Raw genomic sequence first — 24,742 nt, forward strand, 5'->3', positions numbered from 1 at the left:
ATGTGTTCATTATTTAAAAAAACAGTGTAGTCTTTGAGAAAGAGAGGTTTTGTGAGCCTAGAGGAGGTGATGTATACAAAGCTACATCATGCTTAGAATTTTTGCCAGTGCGTGAGGCATATGTATGGTGCAATCTTTTTTTATTACCTTGACAATATTATTATTTTTTTAAAAGTACCATTGAGGAGCTCCACGGCATCTTATACAGGGGGATAAAATTGGGATGCTTGGGGCAGGCCGTTATTTATGTAATTTTGAATTATTCGTATTTTATTCCTCTATTCCAAGACGGACCGTTTCCGTCATCCATCGCACGGTGCACTTCTGCGAAGACAGACATCATCCTGCTGCAAGGTATGTATCAATCTGTGGCATACATATGAGAGAGAGAGAGAGAGAGAGAGAGTCTATTGAAAGGTCTGTTGCTCGTTTAGAATTTTTTACATGCGTGCTTAATGGCTTGCTTGTGCAAAGCCTGAAAGGGTATGGTGCCACCCTTGTAAGTAGCATCAACAGGATGCCTACCTGGAAATGTGGAACCAATTTGTGTTGCCCTGAGGCGTTTGGGCAATCCTTTTCTTTTGCTTGAAGCAGTGTGCGTTGAGCGCTCTCTGCTGCTTACAAAATGAGGGTTTCCGCAGGAACTTTGATGGTGCGAGCAATGTCACATGACACAGGATGCGATACCAGCATGGATAGAGTCCTTTCCTAAGGCTGGCATGCTCTGGACAATTGCAACTGTGGGCAAATATGGATCTCCAAGAGTTCAACATAGGAATATTTGTCTGGAAGTATCGACTTGAGACATGGAGCAAGGCTGTGACAGTAGCTCATTGTACAGTCTGCTGCCTTTGGGCCCTGCGGTTTACACCATGTCAGCTCTCTGATATCGAGTACACTTGTTCTTAGGTTTATTTATGAGGACTTAAATGGTCCGCAAGTACCCAGACCCAGTTAGCAGAAGAAAACATAATTTCCTTGCACGTTCTTGCAGTTTGAGCCATTAATTTGGCTTTTATTTGGCCATGTTTACAAGAAAATAACGATAGGAAATTGGGCTCAGTTTCTTTTGCAGATCTGAATGTTGAATAAGGTGTAATATTCTTATCTGACCTGAGGGTTTGGTTGTGCTGAATGCTGAAGTCATGTAAGCCAGACAACACAAGGATACAGCGCCTCAGATTATTACTGCTTTATGAAAATTGCTCTTTAAAACGAGAAAGATTTCCCCATTGTAGTATGTGTCTGGCCAGTAGAATTTGTTTTCCTAGACCAATTACTAAGGTTCTGAATGCCATCCTTGTGTTTAGGTGGCTGTGAAGGGGATAGACAAATCTGCGGTGGGCTGGGGCAAATAGAGTGGCAAGCCTGCTTGATCCACCCTGCAATAGGCTGGGGTGACTGAATACCCAGCCCACTCGTTCCCATCTTGTGGTTCACATCAGCTGTTCTTCTGATATGGCCTGATCTGAGATTTTGCGCTGCATTTGTGACTAACATATAGCCCATGCATCCTCCAATGTTCTGGCCCTACATTGTCTACTGAGTTGTAAGTTTTGTTGTGAAGAGATACTTTATAGCTAGCCACCTATTGAGGGTTTAATGTATAAATATTCAGTATCTGTTCCAAATATTCTAGTTTCCACATGGGTGTCAAATTATTGGCTTTACAAGTGAGCTATAACATGAAGATTTGCTTGGATAGCATCCTAGCTGTAACATTGTCATGTCTAAAGTTCCTGCCATGCTATATGCAAATATACTGCTTGTTTTCCAGGCCTAGTGATGCTACTGCAACAGTGGTCCCAGTTTGCCATTCAGTTTAATTACCAAACAACAGTTCTCAAATATATATCATTGCAGTGTCTGTTGTAAAAAGGATCACAGAAATCCGTCACATCAACATTTTGCTTTGTCTCGCCAATGCCAATAATGTGTGACTCTTGACAATTTACAGAAAAATCTATTGCATAATTCTTTGTAGGTAACTTTAAGCTTTGTATAACGTTGTGCTTTACAAAAAACAATTGAATTCAGGGTGTTTGATGTGTTTCTTGACATCATTGCAGGCTTTGAAATGTACTTTGCAGCATTACAAGTTAAGTTCTGTTATATCTGAAGCCTATGCATGGTATAGTCAAAGTTTTGAAGGGTGCAACTAAGTTTTGGAGTGGTGGATCTTTAAAAGTCAAGCTTGTATCCATGTCCATTGTTGATGGAGGGACCAGAGACTGAACTTACTTTGGCAGTGGTCAAGCCTGATGCTGTTCAGTCAGGTCATGTTGAGAGGATTTTGCACACTGTGAAGACTCAAGGCTTTGTTGTTGTGACGTCCACTCATATTCAGGCTAGCTCTCTAATGCCTTCCCTATCCATGTAACCAAGCAGATTTTTAATGAGACAAGTTTGTTTTTGACTCAGCATTTGTTTGTGTTCAGCTTACTCCTGTCAGAGCCGAGGAATTCTATGAGCACCTTGAAGGAAGTGACTCTTATGAGAAGCTTGCACGCTTTCTGAGCAGGTCTGTTTTCTAGACAGTCTGCCCAATAATTATTATTCTGTTTCCAATAATTTCCAGATTTTAATTCTACACTTCTTTCTTCTCCTTTCACATTGTTTTGCACCTCAACTTCCAGTGGAACTATCCATGCATTTGTCCTGGGTAAGAGAAATGCTGTACAAGAGTGGCTTTCTGTTGTTGGTCCAACTGATCCAGAGGTAGCTAAACGTGAATCACCATCAAGGTATTCTCTTTCTCGCTCTTTAATGGACATTGTTGGTAATGTGTCACTATGGAGGAGGGCTGTGTGGGCAAAACGGATCTTGAAGTATTAAAGCAAGTGTAATCTAGCAGAAGAGAAGGGTTTTACTCTGGATTGTTTTCTGTGCAAAATTTGTATAGAATGTTGTACTTGTACTATCTCAGCGTGTATATATGCTGCCTTGAACCCCACCAAGCAACAGGATTTGTGTCAATGTTGGCAATTGCAAAATCCTCATTTATAGAAGAAGAATGAAAAGAAGCTAGGGTTAAGTATTCAGATACAACAATATCTGCAGAATGAGTGTGCCTCTCTTCATGAGAATGTTTCTCAAGTCTTACAGTTTGAGGTAGCACCCTTGCAGAGAAATTATTAGAATGGTCAATGCAAAGTTATTCAGATATGCAGCTTCAGCAGGTCTCCACACGCATTGTAATGCAATGTCTTCCCTAGCAACTTGGTGAATTTCTCTGGGGAGGCTAGGTCAGCAGAGATGACAGACAGTGTGCTTCCATGATGCACAGGTGTTGGTTTTGTGGTTTCACTACTCATTTGAAGGCTCATGGAAGTTGTGATGCCCAGCTAATCCCACTTAAGCAGTAGTAGATTGATTGTGAAGATAAGAGTGTCGCTCAGCTTCCCTGCTGGTTGCATGGTTGCACATGATGCTGTGCTATTTGTCATGTTCTTGCAAGCTTTTGCATCTTAATGCCATACTGATTTCATATCTTTTTCTTCATTTTTGTGGCAAATTTTGCTCTCTCTGACCAGTTTAACTTGCTCACCTGCAGTGTATGGCTTCTTTAGCTGCATATCTGTTAAGCATTAGTAGATTGATTGTGAAGATAAGAGTGTTGCTCAGCTCCCCTGCTGGTCGCATAGTTGCACATGATGCTGTGCTATTTGTCATGTTCTTGCAAGCTTTTGCATCTCAATGCCTTACTGATTTCATATTCTTTTTCTTCATTTTTGTGGCAAAATTTGCTCTCTCTGACCAGTTTAACTTTTGTGTCAAAATTTGCTCTCTCTGACCAGTTTAACTTGCTCACCTGCAGCGTATGGCTTCTTTAGCTGCATATCTGTTTATAGATGAGCTAGGTTCAAGTCGGAACCCATAACAGATTGTATCAAACTTTGAAAACCGACAGTTTGCAAATATGAATACCTGTAGGAAGTTCGTCACCCATCCTGGAAAATTCAAAAGTTACACCTTCAGTCGTGCACTGCAAAAAGAGATCCAGTTTCTTATTATTAGAGCTATTAGAGGGGATGCGATTGCAACAGTCCTTATGGAAGTAGGTCTGCTTGTAACCATGAAATTAACACTTCAGTGCTGGCTTTGAAGGGTTTAGCGTGCAGTTCAGCAGCCACATTGATTGTTATATTCAACCAGATGTTGAAGTGGTTCAAAATGGCACTAGTATCCACATGGGTTGTGCTCCTTACTCATCTGCAGTAAAGGCCATCAACTGTTGTCAACACTAGCTTCTGCTAGCCAAAGATATTAATGTGTAATTCATCACTGATTAAGTAATATGTAAATGGACCAAGTGAGTGCTCATTAAAGACATCAAAATCTGTAACATTGCTGAAATGAAGGTGCTAAATGTTATGTGACTGCAGCTTACGAGCACTATATGGCACCAATACAATACAAAATGCTGTGCATGGAAGTGGTTCTTGCAAAGAGGCAAAGCGTGAGATTAGGTTCTTTTTTCCATCAGGTAGTCAAATGAGATCTAATAGAGTTCTAATAGACCAAAACGTGCTAACGAGTTGAATGCTTGCTTGACTTTTTGAATTTTGCCCTACTTTCCTTTTTGCAGTAAAATAAGAAGCTTGAGGGTGGCAATAATTGAGTGGCTTTCTTGAGTGGCCAAACTCTTTGTAGTGGAGAAGTGATACCATAGGGGAATACATGTTGTACAATCTTTTGTAACTTGTTCACTAACAGATCCTTTTGTCCTTGCAGTAATAGTAGGTCCAATTCAAGATGCGGCTTCTTCTGTAGAGTACTTTGAGAAGCATTTGAAAAGTACAGTCTTGAAGGGTCTTACAGCTCTTGCAAAAGCTAAGCCCCACAGTGACCCTTTGCAAGCCATTGTATCCTCTACATGTGCTACTGATATTTTGATTCAATGCTTTCGTGTGTTCAATAACCTGTGGTCCTTAACCAGATCAAGACATGGCTTGCCAGATGGCTACAAGAGAACAACCCAAACAAGCCTCTTGTCAATGGAACTCGATTGATTGTCGGGTTGCATTGAAGGATGTTTACAATTTCAATAATAGCTTCTCTCATAGGATTGATGGAAAGCTCAATAGAATCCTCACAATCCTCATGAATGCATCTATAGCTATAGCTACTTTCATGGAGCAAGGATCTAGCATGTTAAAGAAAATCCCTCTTATGTTTAGTATTTGAAACCCAAAACATGAATTTTTTAGCACTCCTTCGAGACATGGAAGAAGTTTGAAGTTGATGGAAAGATGCACCATATACATTTACTTGCTAATAATTTTATAGACACTTCCACCCTTCTCATTCTATCTTGTGGAAACAAACAATATTTGGATGCCATGTGGATGAGCTATGATCTTTTGGAGATGTGAGAGTAGTGAGCAATATGTAAAAGTTATATATTAAGAAAACAAAGGAATTTTCTAATGAAAAATTTCGAATGAAATAGGAGGTTAAAAGGATACAAAATAAGATCTCTACAAGTGTGGGCATTAAATATAAAAGACCCTCATAATTCAAAATAGTGATTGCTCTCACCCAAATAAATGGTTGATAAAGTAGCAAAAGGTTTCAAGCAAAACCCTCATGAAAATTGCAATATAAGATTTCCAATAAATAAGATCTTTATAGGTAAGAGAGTAGATGTACTAAGCTTCTATGTAGAGGCGGTAACATAAGCTTTGTAACCACCCTAATGAATGGTTAAGTAGCAAGAAATTTCAAGCAAAAACCTCAAAAAAATTGTATGATGGGATTTCTAAGTTTCAAAATCGTAAATGTTTGCCTTATAAGCAACCATTGTCAATATTGTAGTGCTCTAAAACATTGCCTCTAAAAGGACAATAGAAATAAATCTTTATGTTGCAATTGTTCCTTTAGTGATTATGGTGAATCCTTATTGGTGTCTAGAAAAAGAAAATTTGACATGTCTAAGGTAGAGACATGTGACTTATGTCATAGGTGGCTCACACTCAATTGAAGTGAGAAGATAGTTACTAGAAGCGTATCTTCATACAAATCACTTTAAATATACTAAGCATAAAGTGTATGCAGGATTGAGTTTTAAAGAAGTGGAACTTTTGGCTTGAGATCATAATAATAACAATGATTTCAAGAGAAAAATGTTCTTCATTGAGTAGTTAATATTTTTTCATACACAATATGAGGAGTATATATAAAAGTATGGTAAGGTAGACATGAATCTTGGAAGTTTGTGCTTATTAGAGATTAGTGTGGTAATTGATGAGAACTTAAACATAAAGGGTTTTTGTAAGTATGGTCCAATGTTCCAACTTGTTTTTAGAATGGACCAGCTTGGGATTTATAGAGTCGAATCTTCTACATGTGGGAAGATAAGTAATTAAAAGGATAGAAGTTAAAGAAGGCTTGGGATGATGTAAATATAAGTTTGAAGGGAAATTCTAAGAAGATAGATACATCCATTGAAAAGCTTGTTGATGATATGAAGTTGTTACCATGGTGTGCTCTTCAAGGCGTGAAGGATGAGAGGGTACTTATATCAACCTTATCTAGGGTAATAGCAAAGGAACTCTCCTTAGATGAGATAGTCAATGAGTTGAAACTCGTAAGTTTTCTTTTCAATATGTTAATCTTATTTTATAGTCTATGCTTTCAAATGCTAATAAATATTTTTATTTGTAGACATAAATTTTATATGAAAATAAAAGAGACGATGATAAAGCACCTCAATTGTTATTCATGGGATGAAGTCACTCGTGAATATTTAGAGTCTAGCTCTATGGATGTGCTAAAAGATTTCTTCCTAGCATTCAAGGATTGGGTAATTATTAATACTTCTTATCTTGAAATATAAACTATTTGTAATGTATAGATAGCAATAGTTTTCTTTTTCTATCAAAAACCTAGCCAAAGGTTTTAAAAATAGAAAAGGACAAGCCACATTACAGGGTGATGATTGTCCTCCACAGTTCTTTATCCATTTGGAGAGGGCAAAGCAAGAGAGATCGTGTAGATTACTAAAGGACCAATATGTAGCACAACTTGGTGATGTGGAGATACATTCTTTCTATCATCCACAACGTCCACTATAGGAGATACTTTACAAAGTTATTCATGGTGATGTGAATGACTTGGATATTTTGGTAGATCCACATTAGTTCACCCTTGCAATTGTAGATATACCATATGGATTCAACATGTTGAGATCTATTAATAATAATAAGGCTTTCACATTCAAAAAAGTCTCGCATCTAATAAAAAACTTCAAGAAAATAACGAATTTTTCATTTTTTAGATTTGTTTTCTTCCATAGTATACACCAAGCTCGCATGAGGGTACTTGCTTTCAAACATGAATTACATGGAGTATAATCTTTCATTTGATATAATTTCTTTCCTCTCTACCCAAAATAATTTATAGTCTTGTATAAGTTGATGTTTTTTAAACACTAAAGCTAAGTATATTTTTATATGTAGGGAGAAGACCAATATTGACCACACACCTCAATTTTGATATAGTTGTTCTACTAAGAAGAAATATCTAAATAACATAACAAATATATATATAGGCATTGTATTACTGTGGAGAACGATGATCTTCAAGATATATGTAGGTTGACCTGCAACTCTCGACAAAATAGTTGCCATTAAATAATCATAAACTACTTGTTGAAATAGCATAGGTAGATAGGAAATTACAAGATGGATATCATGTTCAAGAAGATGTTTCTGCCCCAAGACTTTGGAAGGCTAGGTTTTGAAGCATTTGCAAAAAACCTAAACAAGGAATGACATTGCAAAAGAGCCATAATTTTCAGGCATCTACACCATTAGACCTGTGTTTTACAGTAGCTGGGTATCTCCTCTATCTTGGGCAACATTCCGATAGCTTAGGCGACTTATTTTTAAGGCATATGTACTACTACTAGACCTCTGTTTTATAGCTAGGTAGTACATTGCAACTTGGGCAAGTATTTTTTCCTTTGTGGGCAACACATTTCAAGAGGACTAGACTTGCATTTTCATCCAAGCAACCCATCAACTTCTATGCTTTTTATTCTAAGATGATGTCACCTATTCTCCTACAATGCATTAACTAGGGGAGGTTGCATATTACTCTGAAGACCTGCTTTCTGTATTGTGCCCCTTTCAACTAACCTAGGCAACACCTTTACAAGTTGGGTGGTCTATTTTAGGTGGACAGATTTCCTTTCATTACTGTGTTTTATACTAGGCAACCTCTCTCTTTGGCGGGTGGCCTCTTTCTTGGCCAGGCGATAGTTCTTTTCACCTATTTTGACTCCATTTATTGCAGCCATATCTACATTTTGTAGAACTACCCCTTAAGCTTGGCATCAAATCATCACTCCTACCTCAGATACTCCCCATCTCCATTAGTATTTTTTAATTTATTGGTTGACAAATCCCATACAAGTGGAGGACATTCCAGTTGGAGCATCTTCTTTGTTTCTTGCAGGTATTTCTTGAAGGAAAATTATAGCTTACATGTATGCTATGGGGGATCATGTGGTTTGGGATCATATAGACTGACCACCATCTTATTAATGTTTTCCATTATATTCTTTCAGAGCTTCTTGTTCTCAATTGGCATTGATGGCATCTCTTGAGTAGGTACTAGTTCTACCCTCTCTACCTACATCCGACAAGTTGGATGGGATAAACTACCCTCTATGCTCATGCCACATGGAGTGTCTACTCAATGACTATGACCTTTGGGATGTTGTTACTGTCCCAAACTTGCCGTGGATTCTCACAAGGTTGTGACTGTGAATTCAGTAGCTTTATGGGATCGGTTGAATGCCAGAGCTCGCTTTTCTCTCCTTTTGAGTTATATAGATTCTTTGCTTGTGCATGTTCGACATCTTTGCACTGCTCCAGAGATTTGGAGGAGATTGACATCTCTCTTCTCGATCAAGACATTTGGGCATCGATTAACTCTTTAGTTGAAGCTACCTCAACTTTCTATCCTAGATTCCCCTATGATGAGGGATAACATTCCCAAGATGGAGGAGATTTGGAATGAGCTTTCATTCCTTGGTATAGACATTTCTTTGGAGGAGCTAGTTGTGACACGAACTTGAATATTTGATCGGATGTTTATATGGAGAGGGGGTCTTGTTCCTAGGTTGGCCTTCTTCATCAACATACTACATCAGCATAGGCACTCTTCTTGTTAGATAAGTTAAGATAGTCCAATCATCTTCAAGCTTTGATCAATATCATCAACTTGATTTTTCTCACCTCAATATTGATCCTAGATCCATAGACCAATACAAGAGACGGCACAATACCAATGAATCACTAGTTGAATAGTCATTGACACTGGCTCTCTCTCTACAATATGACCCATAGACGTTAGAGTAATGGAAGTGAATGATTGAGGAGGGAGCCGAATCTATAAGTAGGCCATAAACATAAAAAAGTTGGCTAGTTGAAAATAATAAAATAATCAAATCGATCATCATAAAAATGCCCATTGGTGAGATGAATCCTAAGTTCAGTAACCACTAATTAGAGTTGACGATGTAGGAGTGGGTAGGTACCAAAAATGCAATAACTAGGAGAATTGTTAGAGCAAGATGATCCAACATGAGTAATGTGATACCTATAGACTCCGATCTAGAGCAAAATGCACTTGATCACAAAGTATACTCAACAAGGCCACAATTATAGAACGTAGGACATGTTGAAATGGCAAGTTCAACATATGCGGACACTGATGATGGACCGCCTAGCTAGATGGATATGCATGTCTACACTTAGCATGTCCGTGGTCATTATAATCCTCACATGGCCCTAGTGACTTATCACTTATTATATTTAGTTTATTGCACCTACATACAGCTGACATAGTTATAGCGCCAGTTGATTAGTATAGTTAGTTATACATTGTTTGACTTAGTAGGTCACTTTCCTTTATATTGTATCTTATCTATACTTGTGTACCTTGTATTGTGGTGGAAGAAGAAGAAGAAACTATCAAGAAAACATTTTTGTCTCCATCTCTCTTCGTGTGTTCTTAAGTGAGCTTCCTCTTGTGTGTATGGTGTGTGCTTGGCTCATCAGCTCAAGCAAGTCCCCCCACCATGCAATTCTTGACATGACATGTGCTAAAGACGTCGAGGAAGGAGTTCAACTAATTTTTATGATGACAAGCATGTAGACATCATATGGAATACCAAAAATGTAGGATGGAGTTCATGGTGACAAGAGGTGGAGGTAGGCTGGGGGGTAGTTGTTAAAGGAGTTTCCAACTAACATGTATTCGTATGTATCCAACCCTAGCAATGATAGCTCATCAATCCTTTATAACATCTCAATCTTTATAAATCCTCCTAGATCATATGGCATCACAAACTCATATGTCGACTTATGCTCCTCTTCATCTTCTTTATCTGTGTCAATTTGCTCATCTTCCACCAGGTTCTCCATTGCATAGGTCTCTCCTACATCTCTTCTCTCACATATCCTAATCCTCTTCCCTATCCTTAGTACCATCACGTCAGTCTCAAAAGTCTCTATCAAAACATATGTCACATGCAATACTTTACATCCATCAATTTTAGTCTTATCATATCTAAAAAACTATCCTACAAGACCGCCCTATAGAAAACTACTCGTATCTTTTGAATTATAACTCAAATCACCAAGCTTTAAAAAGAAAAAGTATATTTTTACTCATAATTCAACGCAAATCACCAAGACATGTTGTAGTGGACAGTTGCAGGTTGTTGCGTTGAAAATTATAACTCAAATCACCAAGACATTTGGATCAAAATTTGAATATTTCAGCCCCTAAAATTTTCAACGCAACAACCTGCAACTGTCCACTACAACATGCAGTCCTGCAAGACACCAACCTTCTTGACTTTGTATCTATTGCGTACAAACTCAAATATCAACCAAAAATTTCAAGATCCTTTCCAAGGTATAAAATCCCATTCTAGAAGTGTTGGTTACCATTTATCCTCTCCTAATCAAACCAATTTTAGACATCTTTAGTTATAGCCATGCATGCCCAATAGTCCCTATAGACATATCACCCTCTTGGGTCAAACATCCATTGGATAGCGGACCAAGAAGGAATAAATACATGCAACACATTCCCTTTGGCTTTAAATAACATGTATATCACATGGAATATGCCAAGATCAAAGATCCATGTCATTAACCCACTTAGATCATCTTTCTTTGCATCTCACAACGGTATCCTTTGTAACCTATATGAATGTCTCTCTTATATCTTATATTATCTGTTTATCCTTGACATTGTCCACATTCTCTTTCTTATTATCATTCATTCTTTCAAACTCTGTAGCATCTACATCTTCAGTTTAGTAATCTACATCATAAAAATCTATAGCATCTAATCCACAAACTTTGCATCATCTTCTAGCTCTTCTTCATCCTAAATCTCTATATCATCTACATGCTCTTCCATAGTTTTCTTCGCATCTACTACCATTGTATCCTATATATCCTCTCTCAATATATTATATGCATATGCTAGCATTGTATCATTTGCATCCACAAGTTGTGTAGCATCTATACTTTTGATCACATTGACATCTTTAGTTTGCATATCCTCATCAAGTAAAACATGTATATCATGTACAACATCAGTATCTACCCTTTATCAAAGCATCCAACCTATTTCCTTTTGTCTCTTTCTTGTATTTATTTTTCTCTTCATGTTCTTATCTTTGTCCTTTTTTCTCTTCCTTTTACTCTTTTGGTACTTCCTCTTCATGATATGTTCAAGTCAGTCCCCCTTGCAAGAGGTGCAAACTTCTTGTTATACCAAAATGCAATTGTTCTACTTAGCACACAAGATTTGGTGTAAAGGGTTCTTCTCAAGGTCAATTGGTATATAGAGTTGAAGCAAATGAAATCAAAACATTGAAACATTTGGATCTGGAATATGCATTCTACATGGATTCTTCTTTCTAGAGTATGTTAACTATATTGGCTAGTTGTTTGCCTAGTTTCTAGATCCAACCATTGTAGTTAATGTGGACATGTTTATTTGTTATTGCTAGACACTTGGATTAGTAGTATCTATGGGCTCAATGACAACTCCTTGGGATATGCATTCAATCTCTTATAGTGGAGAGCATGTATTTAGGGTGGTGACTTTAGATCAAGACAAAAACTCAATGTTTTTGTGTAAGCATGTACAAGAAGATGATATATGCTATTCTCTTACTTCAATAAAGACGAGTCATCTTTTTTATTAAAAATAGAGCATAATTATTATATCCTTGCTATAACCATGCTTCAAAACAAGTATTCAAGCATAAATTGGTTAAGTATCCTTGTACATCATGTCAAATTTGCCAAAGATTGTCTTCATTGTATCTTATGCTACCACCTTCAAATCTACACGCTCTAAATGCTTACAATTCTAAGATATTAGAACGATAGAAAATATTACTTTTATGATTCTTACAAATAACATGCACAATATGTAATGAGAGAAATGATAATGGGAACTTACTCTTTATTGATAAAATAATAATAAAGTTGTGATTGAGTACTTCAACAAGGGGCACTCTTAATGTCCATAGCACCTCATATAAAAAAGAAGCAAAGGGAGAAAATAATGATAAATAAGAAAATGCTACAATGATAAGAAAGATGTATGTATGATGGCAAGATGAGGCAGAGAACTTAGCAAACATAGAACATAGGACCATGCTAGCATGATGAAGAGTTGGCACGATACTCTTCAAGAATGTATAATTATGGAGAAATGTGCTTTTTCCCCATTGGTCCAATAGTATTATACTATTCTATATTATACTATACTATTCTTTCTTCTTCTATTTTGTATTATGGCAAAAACCAAGACGAATAACAATAAACTTACCTAGACCTTTAGTGCTTAAGTTGTCAATATGGTAGCTATGAGATATTGGTCTTTATCCAAAAATAAAACATATCAACTTGCACCTACACTAAACCAACATCCACATAATATTCAAAATATAGTACAATAATTCATGTTTACTATACATTAAATTGAACATCAAGAATATCCTATCAACTTCACTACTAGACATTGTGTAATATCTAGTATATTAACTTTAAGAGTTTTAACATTGGCTCCTTCTATGGTTGAAGTTCACATCACTAGGTACTAGGAAAGCGCTTGTATGCCAAGTTGGGTTCCACACTTGTATACAGACTTGGACTCCAAGCATAACCTATCCTTATAAAATTTTTCCTTAAGGGTGTGATCATAAGTGTGGATGATATATTGAAGTACTTGGGACTTTTATTGAAGTACTTGGGACTTTTACCATGGAATAGATTATTGCTTCTATATCCAAGCTACCCTAAGAGATAGCTTTGCATGTAACATAAGAGGTAGGTCGTCACTTGATATGGATTTGCAACTAGACTTCCAAAAACTACTAGAAGAATCTCAAGCCATTTTTGTGATTGAAAAACTTCTAAGGGTCCAATTCATCCATTCATCATCAAATCATTGAAAGCCCTTTAAAAATTCATGCTAGATTTATTGCAAGTCAATGCAAAAGATGTGCCTTATCTATATGTTGATTTTCTCACGATAGTTGAGGATGTATCTCAAAGTCATGAATCTTTCAAATTATGATGCCCATGGGGTTTTTAGTCATAGTGCTATCCATTTGATGTTGATAGTGCTCCAACATATGATATAGGAAATCCCTTTTGATGTTGAAAATTAAAAAATAATTTATAACTTGGCTTCAAATGCATGTTTGTGCATTCATCAAACTCAACTCATTCCCTTGCAAAATGATTGCTGATATAACATAGTTGATGAATTTTTAGAAAGGATGTTCAAAAAACATTCATGGGAAAAATGAAGTTGTATATTAGAAGGAGTCATACCTTAATCAATATAGTTGTCTCCACCCAAATAATGGAGGGAATTTTCTTGTCCACACCTTCCTCTCATATATTTTGGGCAATCTATTCCTCTAAAAGAGATCAACTTCACATCTTTAAAGCAAAGTTAGAATGTTATCGATCTTGTACTATACCATTGCCATTGTCCAAGTTGTTGAAATGTTGAGCTCTACATGAGCTAGAATCTACTACGTGCCTTGATGATGTGGCAGGATATTATTTACTAGCATGTTAGGTGACCAACATGAGGATATGCCAGTGATTCTATAGTTGGACTACACCTACATAGTCCAGCCTTGTTTATGGCATATTCATTGTGCCACCTCTTCTTTCCTAGTGGGTTTACACTTAGTGGACCACATGTACATACATTGTGGTACTTTTCATATTAGTTTTTTATTGTGTTGTAGACTTAGTTCTTTTACATAAAGAATAATATTTCAGCCCTATCTCTCTATGTTCTCAAGTCTCCATTGCTTCTGTGTGTGTGTGTGTGTGTGTGTGTGTGTGTGTGTGTGTGTGTGTGTGTGTGTGTGTGTGTGTGTGTGTGTGTGTGTGTGTGTGTGTGTGTGTGTGTGTGTGTGTGTGTGTGTGTGTGTGTGTGTGTGTGTGTGCGCGCGTTTGCGCGCGTGCGCGCGCACGTGTGCTTTTGGGTGGATACTTCACCTCTCTCCCCTCTTGTGTGTTCTCATGGTATCAAAGTTCCAGGGCTACAGGGAGCTCAATTGAAGGCTGAGGTGAAGGTGTTGGAGCATGGAAGCAAGCAAACAACTTGGTAAGTAGAAAGAAAAATCTCTAATTTTTGGTATCTCTGGTCATTTCAACCTCCGTTTTGGACCTACAAGCAGTGACAACAACAGTTTCTAGCTCCACTGCAATTTCAGCAATGTTTGCAATCTACAAGTGCATAGGTTAAAGATTTTAAATCTGTAACATTTCAAGTGTTTGACAAGTTGTAGAAATAGAAGGCATCTTCATACGCATTGCAAATTATGGTTATTGTTATGGAATCAGTGTAAAAAGCTGTGTGTTTAGTTGTGGTGCACTTGGTATTAGCTTGCTTGCAGAATGTAGATTTTTGCAAGGTTTTCTGTTTTGTCAAAATATTTGACAACTTCAACCAGATTGTTAGTGAGAAGCTTGATAAGAACAATTATCCTACATGGAAGTTTAGGATGATAAATTTCTTGAAGAGAAAAGGTGTTTGGAGTTACATTGAAGGAGACATGATGGTAGCACTTGAAATTCATGCATGAAATGCTAGTGTAAAACAATTAAAGGCTAAGAAAGATTGGGAGTAGACACAAAGTAAAGTCATGTATTCACTATCTCTCAGTATCATAGATAGCATGATGGGATATTTTCAAGAATCTAAAACCCCCGCGATTGCATGAAAGAATTTAGTAAGGGTGTTTGAAGTAAATACAAAGACCAGAGAGCTGCAACTCAAGTCAAAGCTAAACCAAGTAAAAAGAGGAAACCTGTTCATTAATTATTATGCCTTGGAGATCAAGAGTGTTGTGGAATCTCTTGGATGTTGAGATGACACGAAATTAATGATGGACCGTCTAGTTAGATGGGTCCACATGTCTACACTTAGCACGTCGGTGGTCATTATGACTCTCACATGGCCACTGACTGATTACTTATTATATTTAGGTTGTTACACCTATTTACAGTTGGCATAGTTATAGCGCCAGTCGACTAGTGTAGTCGGTTATGCATTGTTTGACTTAGTAGGCCACTTTCCTTTATGTTGTATCTTATCTATACTTTGTGTGCATTGTAAAGTGTGTGGAAGAAGAAGAAAAAACCAGCAAGAAAACGTTTTGGCCTCCATCTCTCTTCTTGTCTCTTGAGTGAGCTTCTCATTGTGCATTCTGTGTGTGTTCGGCGCAGCATCTTGAGCAAGTCCCCCCACCACGCGATTCGTGACATGGTATCAGAGCTGCACCACTGATTGAGGCTGGTTTTGAAGGCTAAAGCAAAGGAGAGGAGCCAAGGATTCGAGCAAGCAAGCAACGGCGGGTAAGAAGCTTTTCCATTCTCTACTTCTTCTCTTGGACAGCGCCTGTGGAGGCACCGGAAGCAGGGTAGAGCAAAAATCTCAGATTGTAGTGAGATTTGGTGTGCGCGAAGAGTGCTGTATATTCTGTAGATATTTTGGCCATCCGAGGTTATTTTAGGCCCCATTTTAGACTCGCAAGGTTGCGGACAGTAGTTCGAGGTATGCTGCAATTTCAGCTGTGTCTGCCGTATACAGGTGCACAGGTTATAGATTTCAGATCTGTAAGTTCAAAGGTGTTTACTAGCGAATAAACACAAGGTTTATTTGCAAACTGGTTGTAGATTGCATGTATTGTTGAGCAGATAGTGAAAAAGACTGTCTGATATATTGTTGTGCACTACAGGTCGAGAATTGCAGAAGATTTGCTTGCTTTTTGGTATTAGTTTTGTGATAATGGCAGAGAACAGTGGAAACCCCATCATTGAGAAGCTCGACAAGAACAACTACCCTTCATGGAAGTTCTGTGTCAAGAACTTCCTTATTGGAAAAGGTCTCTACGAGTTTGTTTCAAGTGAAGAAAAGGAGCTGGAGGTGAGTGATCCTCCAACTGCAGAAGAGACAAAGGCACGGAAGGAATGGAATGCAAAAGACAAAAAGGTCATGTATTAGCTATTTGTAGTAATTGAAAATAATATGCTGGGACATATTAGAAATGTAGAGAATTCATATGCAACTTGGACCATACTTGAAAGTATGTTTTCCATAAATACAAAGGCACAAAAGATTCAACTCAAGCAAGAGTTGAATACAGTGAAGAAAGAGAAGATGTCTATCAATGACTATGCATTGAAGGTAAGGAGCATTGCAGATGCCTTGGCAGCGATTGATGCAATGCCCGATGATGATGATTTGGTGTCGTCTACCTTGGGTGGACTTAACAATGAAAAGGCTTGGATCTTTTATAACTTCCGTATATGTCAGAAAGCCATTTCCATATTTCGATGAGTTGGTCTCCCTTATGATCACTGAAGAGATCAACATGCAGAGTAAGACATCTGAAAAAAGTGGTAAACAGGTCCAAGCTTTCTACTCCAGTTCAGGAAAGAGACGTGGCAAGTCCTCTTCAAGAGGCCGTGGTACAGGACGTAGTAGTGACAACCAGCAAAACAGATTGAATCAACAATTTGGCGATATGCAGGTTTCAGGAGATCATGGTAACTTTAGAGGCAGGGGGAGCTTTAGAGGAAGAGGTGGATGGCAGGACAAAGGTTCTAACAACTCTGGTATTGTGTCACTACTGTGGCAAAACAAGTCATATTGCAGCCCAATGTTATGCTAAGAAAGATGATATTCGTAGTGGTAAGTTGTAGCAAGGAAACTATGCATCGTCTTCACAACAGAATGAAGACAAAAATGAATGTATGTTTGCTATGCAGCATATGCTGAATGCTGTTACAGGAAAGGAAACACATGATGAATTTGGTATGTTGATTCAGGTGCATCCAATCATATGACCAGCCATGCAGAATGGTTTGGAGAGATGTAGGATTTGCAAAATACAGGTTATGTGCAGACAAGTGATGATTCATGCCACCCAATTTCACACATTGGAAAAGTTCCCTTTTCCTTGCATGATGGTAAGACAAAGAGTCATGATGGTAAGACCAAGAGTCCTTCAGATGTATTACATCTGCCATCTATTACAAAGAACTTGGTGTCAGTCGATCAGATGGTAGAGCAAGGGCTGCAAGTCAGATTTAATGCAAAGGGCTGCTTTGTAGAAGACTTCAATGACAAGTGTAGGTTGGTTGCAAAGGGAAGTAGAGTTGGACGTATGCTTACTTTGGATACTAGAATTCCTACTATGAATGCTACTATGTATGCTAAAGGAAAAGGTGTTGTTGCAGATATTGAAATTTGGCACAAACGCATTGGACATGCAAATGTACAAAGGCTGAAATTAATGCAGTCTCCAAAGGGTTGGTTACAGGTTTGCCTACATTTAGAATTGCAGAATTTCATAAGGTATGCGAAGTATGTCAGTTTGGTAAGCAAGCAAGACAACCCTTTTCACATGACAGAGAGATGTAAGCAGAAATATCCTTGATGTTATGCATACAGATATTTGGGGGCCTACACAAAATGTATCTCTTAGAGGCAGTTCATACTTTGTCACATTCATTGATGATTGTTCTAGAAAGCTGTGGGTATATTTTTTGAAGGAAAAGAGTGAAGCGTTTGAGCACTTTAGAACTTTCAAGGCTGTAGTTGAAAGAGAAACATGCTTGAAAGTAAAGTGCTTGAGGTCAATTGGAGGGGGAGAGTACCTCTCGAATGAGTTCAATGATTTTCTGAGGTCTCATGGGATAAAGAGACAATTCACATGCAGGTATACCCCACAGCAAAATGGGGTTGCAAAAAGGAAAAATAGGCATATTGCATAAGTTGCACGCACCTTGATGGCTGAAAAGAATGTGCCTAAGCATTTTTTGTCTAAGACTGTTCATACTGCTATTTATATTATGAACAGAACTCCCACAACTGCAGTTCATGGTATGACCCCTGAAGAATGTTTTACAGGTAAGAAGCCTGATGTCTCACACTTGAAAGTGTTTGGCCGTATTGCATATGTTCATGTGACAGATGAGTTGCGGAAGAAACTGGATCCAAAGGATGAAAATTGTCTCTTTGTTGGATACTCTTTAGAACAAAAAGGGTATCGTTGTTATAACCCTGTCACATGTAAGTTCAGAGTGAGCAGGGATGTCATCTTTGATAAAATGAGCAGTTGGTATGCATCTAGTGGTGATACATTGGATGATGATGATCATCATGACACTCATGTGCAGGCTGAAAAGCAAGAACCATGGACTCTTAGTGGACCAGAGATATCATCTGGTAGTCCTTGGTAGTCTGGGAGACTAAGGAGTAGCTCTACATCTTCAGGTGCATCTAGTAGCACTACAGGTAAAGATAAAGGAAAGAATAAAGTGTTAGATGGCATTGATGCAGTTCTTGATGGAGACTCTAGTGGCTCAGAGACTTGGATGATGAGCTTGGCATTCCTTCAGTGAGGACTCCAGGTGTGCAGAGAGTATGCGTCAATGCAAAGACTCCATTGAGTGATCCAGTGGTACGCAGGTCTAGCAGGGTGAGATACCTTGTTAACAGATTTGGTTTTGAAGGTTATGCAGCTCACCATTATGCTTATATGGTGAAAGTGATTGAGGATGTTGAGCCCACATGTTTTGAGGAGGCTATTGGTCATGCTCATTGGGATGCAGCAATGGATGAGGAGATGGCTACATTAGAGGCCAATAAGACTTGGGATCTAGTATCATTGCCGAAGGGCAAGAAAGCTATTGGATGTAAGTGGGTTTATAAGATTCAGTCTAGTTGCTAGGATGGAAACTGTCAGATGTGTGATTGCTTTGGCAACAGCCAAAGGTTGGAGGTTGCAACAAATGGATGTGAAGAATGCCTTCTTGCATGGTGATTTGCAGGAAGAAGTGTATATGGATCAGCCAGCAGGTTATGAAGATTTAGAGCATCCCACCTATATGTGTAGGTTGAAGAAGGCGCTCTATGGGCTCAAGCAAGCACCTAGAGCATGGTCTAACAAGATCAGAGAGTATCTTGTCAATATTGACTTTTATGTTTCTGATGCTGATCACTCACTTTATGTGAGAAAGGCAGATGTAGGTTTGGTCATCATAGTCATCTATGTGGATGACTTGATTATTATAGGTGATAGTGATAACGGGATTGCTGAAGTCAAGGACTTTTTGAAGAGGAAGTTTGAGATGAAGGATTTAGGTGAGCTAAGGTATTTCCTTGTCATTGAGGTGATCAGATGTGATGATGGTATATGGCTGTCCCAAAGATAGTATGGCTTGGATATGTTGTCCAAGTATGGTATGACAACATGCAAACCACTTTCAATCCCGTTGGAGCAGAATGTAAAGTTGAGAGATGATGTTGGGGATGAGATAGAAGACCCTACTATATTCAGGAGGATAGTGGGGAGTTTGATCTACATGACCATTACAAGGCCAGACTTGAGCTACGTTGTTGGTCTTGTGATTCAGTTTATGCAAGTACCTAGAAAGCCACATTTGGATGCAATCATACGCATATTGTGATATGTGAAGTCCACATTACATTATGGACTTTTCTATGAGGCAGGTACAGATGTACATGTGTTTGGATACACAGATGCAGATTGGGCTAGTAGTATGTCTGATAGAAGATCTACCAGCGGATACATGCTCTCTCTTGGTAGTGCATCAATTACTTGGAGCAGCAAAAATCAATCTACAGTTGCTTTGTCGAGTACAGGGGCTGAGTATAGAGGTGTTTCTATTGCAGCATGTGAGGTACTATGGTTGCAAAAGTTATTGGATGATTTAGATGTGCATGTGGAAGGTCTAGTTGTCATTTATTGTGACAACATGAGCAGTATACAGTTGGCTAGGAACCCTGTGTTCCATGCCAAGACAAAACATATTGAGGTACACTACCACTTTGTGAGAGAGAAGGTACTAGCAGGTGAAATTGACTTGGTGCATGTCAGTACACGAGATCAGATAGCTGATATCTTTACGAAGGCATTGGGTACAGAAAAGCTTCAAAAGTTTTGAAGCTTACTTGGAGTTGCAGAGATGCAGTTGGGAGTGTTGAGATGACAAGCTTAACACATGCGGACATTAATTATGGACTGCCTAGTTAGATGGGTCCATATGTCTACACTTAGCACATCGATCGTCATTATAACTCTCACATGGCCACTGAATCATTACTTATTATATTCAGGTTGTTACACCTATTTACAACTGGCATAGTTATAGCACCAGTCGACTAGTGTAGTCGGTTATGCCTTATTTGACTTAGTAGGCCACTTTCCTTTATGTTGTATCTTATCTATACTTTGTGTACATTGTAAAGTGTGTGGAAGAATAAGAAAAAACCAACAAGAAAACGTTTTGGCCTCCATCTCTCTTCTTGTCTCTTGAGTGAGCTTCTCCTTGTGCATTCTGTGTATGTTCTACGCACCATCTTGAGCAAGTCCCCCTACCACGCGATTCGTGACATTGGATCTATCAGTGTGGTAGTTAATAATGATGATGTTGTGCATGCATGTTTAGATGGACTTGGAGATAAATACAAGAGCTTCAAGTCATCTATGAATACAAGTGATGATACCCCTAATTTTGTAGACTTGATTTCAATGCTAATACTTGAGGAGAAGAACCTTGGCTTGGATTCCTCTTCTTGTCATGGTCAAGTTTATGATGCACAACAAAATAAAGGAGAACAGTGCCAAGGAAGGGGGAGCCAAAGAGGGCAAGTTGCATATTCTAATAGACAATAGAATTATAGGGATAGCAAGGAGTGCTAGCATTGTAGTCAGAAAGGCTAGATTTCAAAATTTTACTTTTGAAAACATATTAAAATTATAAATGGAAAAAAGTAGCAAGGTAACTATGCATTCAATAGAAGAAACAAGGATGACAAAATGGAATAGTTGTTTGTTATATAGCACTTTATGAATACTATTACTATTTATGGTGGTTCATCAAACAATGATGTATGGTATGTAGATTCATGTGCCTCTAACCACATGACTTCTCATGGAGAGTGGTTTAGAGAGATGTGCAATCTAGAGTCTTTGGGCCATAAGGAGACATGGCATGATACAGTGCACCCCATTACTCATGTTGAAAATGTTCCTTTGAGTGTGTAGAATGGAAAAACTAAGTACTTGGTTGAAGTGTTGCATATACCAAATATTACAAAAAAACTTGGTTTCAATTTGTCAGATGGTAGAACAATAAAGGGAAACGTGCTGGAGCAGATTGTTCTCTCTTGATGTAAGTGTACTTGAAATGGATGGTATTGTGTTTGCATAAGGTTCAGGTGTTATGGCCAATATTGAAATTTGGCATAAGAGAATTGGTCATGTGTGAATGTGTAACAATTGAAATACATACAATCAAAATAGATTGTGGATGGCTTGTATAAGTTTAGAGTTGATGGGATGCACAAAGTATATGAAACATGTCAACTTGGAAAGAAAGCAAGGCATACATTTTCACATTTAAAGCATGTATGTAAAAAGCCACTTGAATTGATACATTTTGATGTGTGGGGTCCTACAAAGACTACAACTTTGAGTGTTTGCAGGTATTATGTTTCCTTCATTGATAATCATACTTGCAAAGTATGGGTTTACATTATGCATGAGAAAAGTAAGATGTTCACTTACTTTAAAACATTTAAGGCTTTGATTGAGAATGAGACATGGTTCATATTAAATGCCTAAGATTGGATGGAGGGGGAGAATATCTCTCCAATGGGTTTTCTAAATTTTTGCAAAAAAATGGTAGATATACTTCACAACAACATGGAGTTGTTGAGCGAAAAAATAGGTATATTGCAGAGGTGGCTCTTACATTGATGTTGAAAAGAAACTTGCCTCATTACTATTGGGCTAAAGTAGTTGCTACTACTGTATACATTATAGATAGGACAACCACTGTTGCTGTACATGGTATCACACCTGAAGAAAAGTTTATAAGTAGAAAGCCAAATCTATCCCATCTAAAAGGATTTGAATGTATTTCTTATGTGCATATTCTTGATGAGTTGCATACTAAATTGAATCCTAAAGCAAAAAAATGTATATTTGTTGAATATTCTCTTGAGCAGAAGGGATATAGATGTTATAACTTTGTTACACGCACGAGTTGAGATTTAGTAGGGATGTTGTTTTTTTAATGAAATGAGTAGCGGCATGTATAGTAATATACAAAATGCAATTATAGTTGATGGGCATGAGAGTGTGGCTGTACAAAAAATAGGTCAGCATAGTCAAACATTGAGTGGACCACAAGAGTCTCCTAATCATGGTTCTATTTTGATAGACCTTGGCATGGTAGATTGAGGTCATATGTTACTCTACCAAGTACATCACACATGACAAGAAAAGGTAAAGAGAAAGTTAAGAGCTTGCCTATTGTAACGGATGTATCATTAAGTTTCTCTCATGTTGATACTCATTCAGATAGCTCTGAGCAGAGCTTGGATGAGGAGTTTGGGATTCAATCTATTAAAACATCTAGTGTACAGAATGTAGAACAGGATGCTAAAGCACCTGGTAGTGATCTAGGTCCATGCTATCGAAGGGGTTTTAATCGAAAGGTTGTATCCATCGGGGATCAAAGAGAGAAGAAAGTAGAGAATAGGAGATAGAAGAGAAGAAAAAGAATAGGCAAAGGATTCAAATCTACCAAAGTCTTTACACAATATAAAGACAAAGCTCAATGATTCAAAGCACTATGTATTGATGGAGCCTACGAAGATAAACAAAATCCTTATCTGGGGCTACTTGAAAGAAATCTACAAGCATCTTTAGATCTCTTGGAGCTCTCTAGAAGACCAAAAATGCGCAGCAAAAACTAGCTTCTTCTCTGTTGCTCAGATGGCAAATCTAATGGTGCCCTTAGCTTTGAAAGGGAGGTAAAACCCTAGGATACCTATTCAAAATTCTCCCAGATTTCTCCTTCTTCTTGTTCCCATTGTCGAGAGTGATTTTTGCTACCTGAAAACTGTGATCGCACCATGCATAAATTCGGAAGCCCCTCTTTTTGCAAGAGATCTCCCAAAACTCACTAAAAAGCAACTTATTTTTTTAATGTCACCTTATACTAGAAGTTTCTACATCTTATTAGAATATTTACAATAAACCTTCTCTCCAAATTTGCACATCCTCTGGTATGTGCCACAGTCCTACTTATCGCCAAATTCTGAGTCCTCCTCATCCTCTGCAACCATATCCTTTGCTTCTTCATCTTCCATATCTTCCTAGCTAGCCCTTATATCATGGCCACTATTTTCTTTCAATTTTGGTAACCCATAGGCAGTAGATTCTCGCCTCTTGAATAATTTGATTCTTTTTCCTGCTACTGGAAGTTTTATGGTTGTCCCGTAAAGCTCATTTAATGCATAAGTAGCATTATCAAACACATGTCTTATTGCATAGGGTCTAAACCTTCGTTTGGAGACTTTATGCATGGCACTATACTGATTGTCTAAACTGCTATCATAAACCAGCACCCAATACCCATTTTATATGGTTATTGGCCTCAATCTATGTCTTTTTTCAAACTGTTTTTTATTATGTATCCTTGCTACCCTTCACTTTGCAATTGATGCCTATATGTCTTCTAACTTTCTTTTCAACTGCCTATAATACATCAGGCCAACAACTCCTCTCAATTCAACTCCTCTTCCTAAGGTAGCACACTCCATGTGACTGTCATCTCTTCTATCGACATGATAGGTTTTTGATCGTACATCAATCCAGCAGGCATATATCCTATTACAATACTATGAGTTGTTCTATCAATCCATAAAGTATAAGGGAGCAATCATGACCACTCTTTTACCTTCTCTCCATATGCTTTTGCTGTTGGAAGAGAGGGAGAGAGACAGAGTGGAGCGGAAGATGAGCCTCAACTCATTGTTATTCTTCTTTCATTATTCTTCCCTCATACTAATTGAAAGAGACTTACACACATAGGTATGACTAACCAAGACTAACTGTGGTTAAGTCACTGACTACACCAACTTATTGAATGTCACACACATGTACAGCTATATCTAGCTAATGTCGGTCACACACATAAAGATAGACTGACTGAAGAGTAAGAGGAGCTTGATATTCTAACACTCCCACTCAAGTTCAAACCATCTTGATAAACTCCAAGTAGCTATCTGAAATATATGAACTTTTCTTTACCAATAGACTTGGTAAATATATCTACTACTTGGT

The 24,742-nt window shown here is 37.9% G+C and overlaps 1 pseudogene across 1 annotated transcript; it reads left to right on the forward strand.

Moving 5' to 3' along the window:
* The first annotated feature begins 220 nt into the window (after nt 1–220).
* LOC148017506 (uncharacterized) lies at nt 221–5,382 on the forward strand (annotated as a pseudogene). Its single transcript, XR_015687948.1, has 7 exons — nt 221–354; nt 2,070–2,404; nt 2,439–2,521; nt 2,637–2,744; nt 4,386–4,486; nt 4,735–4,865; nt 4,946–5,382. The product of XR_015687948.1 is annotated as an uncharacterized LOC148017506 (transcript).
* Nucleotides 5,383–24,742: the final 19,360 nt, after the last annotated feature.

This window comes from Lygodium microphyllum, chromosome 22 (genome assembly GCF_053477565.2).
Source record: "Lygodium microphyllum isolate KBCC chromosome 22, Lygodium_microphyllum_v1.1.10, whole genome shotgun sequence".
Taxonomy (NCBI): domain Eukaryota; kingdom Viridiplantae; phylum Streptophyta; class Polypodiopsida; order Schizaeales; family Lygodiaceae; genus Lygodium; species Lygodium microphyllum.